The following is a 2,911-nucleotide window of genomic DNA, read 5'->3' on the forward strand; positions in this document are numbered from 1 at the left end:
TTGCGTTGTAATAGTATCTGCTATGTAATGTCATGAGTTGTAAAGGTATTCGTTGTAATGGATCCTGCGTTGTAAAAGTTGCGTTGTAATGGTATGCGTGGTAAAAGTATGCGTGGTAACGTCATACATCCGTGATATAATATATGTAAATATAACATAACAATACTTTATAAAGCATAACTAATACCCATGGGATTGGGTTTCTAGACTTTATAAGCTTAAACCTAGTAGATTACATGAGATAAGATACTGTAAAGTGTCAGATTTTGAGTTCTTTCAAAAAGTCCAAGAAAGACTTATGATTCTTAAAGTTGGTGGTAAATGGCTACAAAATGTAGCTCTGAAATCTGCAAAGCAACGGCCTACCCTCCCTTTTAGGTGATATTTAAGAAGGAGAAGGTGACTAAAAAGATCATATCTCAAAACTCCAATGGGAGAATAGGGTGTTAATCAGCTTTTGGAGACTACTGGTACCCATTTTGTGGCTGGAGCTGGTAACACCTCTGATTTACTAAGTTTAGAAACTCAGTAGTGCATTATTATCACATTTTGATAAATCGCTTTGAATGTCATTGCAACCACACAGTAAAAGTGGACTGTTCAAACTGACCAATATATGTACAGATAGGATATCAGGCAATGACGTCTTCAAACTATTTTTGTACAAATACAATTTCAATGAAAGAAAAAAATTAAAAGAATATTTTTGGCTACCTCTGACATAATTTCAGCAACCCTAATGAATGTAGGTGTTCCTATAGAGACTTATCAACTGAGCATTGATTGTATTATTAAAAGTTCCAACTTCATTAACGAAACATAAATCACTTGCCTTTGTTAAAGAAACAAACTCTTCAGTGAAGAAATATCGCAATGATCCCATTATCATACTGTAAAAAAATATAAAGTTGTTTGCAGGTCGGATTTAAAAAAACATTTCTACTCTGTGGGGTAGTCCGTCCCCCTGACCCCTACCAAGGTGCATCAACTCCGTAGGGTTGCACAGGGTGCGCAGTGCACAGTTACTCTCACAAATGGAGTCTCATGATGTTAAGAACATTTTTGCACAAAGAGTGACCTCTTTTACCTGGTGATGAACTATCTGCACATTAGCCACAGCCTCATAAATATGGGAAATGTAATATGACCTCACCCCTCCTTTATTTTGGTGCAGCTACATTTTATTATTTTTGTTTTTACAACAAGGAGGGAAGCGTTTGATTCAATGTTGCCAGCGTTGGAGGTGATCATCAGTCAGAGACCTGCACATTCTTTTGTAACATGGCCCGTGACAGCAGAGCCTTTTTCTTTCTCCTATGTTACTCACCATCACCACTGCAATGCGATGGATGCACCTTTTTCTGGGTTCAGGTTTTCCGTCATTCATTGAGGCAATCACCATGCCATCAACACCCGCAGATAGCAGTATGTTCAGGCGGCTTTTTATTTTATTCCTTGAACAGAGACGATTCGCAGGTTCTTGGCGCCTGTGTTATCTGCACAGTTGAGCCACAGGGAGCCCAAGTGAAGTGGGAAATCTCACACCCAAAATACCACTTTGTTCTCTCTTAGATATATTGCAATGTGAAAAAAATCCCTTTTTTTTCTTGTCCCAGTCCTAACAACTTTAAGTTGCTTTCAACCACTCCCAGGTGTCACCTGGCTTCTCCAAACGAAAAAAAACAGAAGAAAAACTACATTTTCTGTTTCCTCCATTACTATCCCCCTCGGGTTCAACCCACTATTCTTTTTATCTACAACATACTTTACGTAGTGAATCTGGCTAGGCCATTTCTCCAGATAGTTATTTACTGTACGCAAGGCGGGGCTTTCAATATCATTATTTGTATTTATTTTTACCACATATGTGCAGTATTGCTCCTGGTATTTGCTGTGCCTGACCCGCCTGTAACGTCAGGGTCAGGCATGGCCGGAAGGGGAGGAGCAGGGAACGTAAGAGGAAATAGGAATCTGCAAGCCAGGAATATAGACGTGTTGGTGTCTGAACCTTATTTCATATGAAGGACTCGAAATCTGGCGACGAGGGTGGGATGCGGAGACACCACCCTCTAATTTGCATACTCAGCATACGCCGACAACGCACTGCAGTGCCTGCTATAAACCAAGCATTTCACCATTGATGGAACGCGAGCGGCGGCTTCCCCTGCAATGAGGAATTGACTGCCAAGACTGCCAGCAGTGTAACTTTGGAGGGCATTCTGGAGCTGGAGCTGGGGTGAGCCTCACTTGTTTCATTATCGAGGCTGGTGTGCAGAGGTCGCACTCTGCAGCCATTTTGAAGTCAGGCACACCATATCAGAGGGCCTGATCACTAGTCTGGCGGTCATCTTAGAGTCAGGCAAAAGAGGAAAAGCCTGTCGATGCCTGCCCAAAACACAATTTGAAACCCCTGCAGGCGCTGCTGCAAGTTACTGGAGTGGAGACTGAGGTCAGCCTTGCCTCATCATGTCTACACGACCTGACTCCTCACAAAATGCACTACCTGGCCCGGCGCGGCGCGAACTGTCCAACCTGGACCAATACTGATGGGGGTATCCTTCCTGTGCCCGCCTGAACCCCTGATGCTGATCTCTGGAAACAGCATGGATCCTAAAATGGCAAAGGTGGATAGAAGACTTTGAAGACTTTATGAAGGGTTCCCAAGTCAGCGATCCCGACCAACAACTCATCACTTTGTGAAATTTGGTGGGCAAATATGTCTGACAAATGATTACAGAACTACCACCGGCTAATGCTGCGTCATACACAGATGTGAGAGAAGCATTAAACAAAAAGTTTCTTCACAAGCGAAACCTGGACTATGAACGCTACAACTTCAACCTCGCGTCTCAAGAACAAGATGAATCCATGGGTGACTTCATCTCTCGCCTCAAGCGCCTGGCCCGCTACT

At 42.8% G+C, this 2,911-nt stretch overlaps 1 pseudogene; it reads right to left on the reverse strand.

Moving 5' to 3' along the window:
• Positions 1 to 1,149: 1,149 nt before the first annotated feature.
• On the reverse strand, positions 1,150 to 2,295 carry LOC147732757 (large ribosomal subunit protein uL14 pseudogene; annotated as a pseudogene).
• Positions 2,296 to 2,911: the final 616 nt, after the last annotated feature.

This window comes from Lissotriton vulgaris, chromosome 2_1, assembly GCF_964263255.1.
Source record: "Lissotriton vulgaris chromosome 2_1, aLisVul1.2, whole genome shotgun sequence".
Classification (NCBI taxonomy): domain Eukaryota; kingdom Metazoa; phylum Chordata; class Amphibia; order Caudata; family Salamandridae; genus Lissotriton; species Lissotriton vulgaris.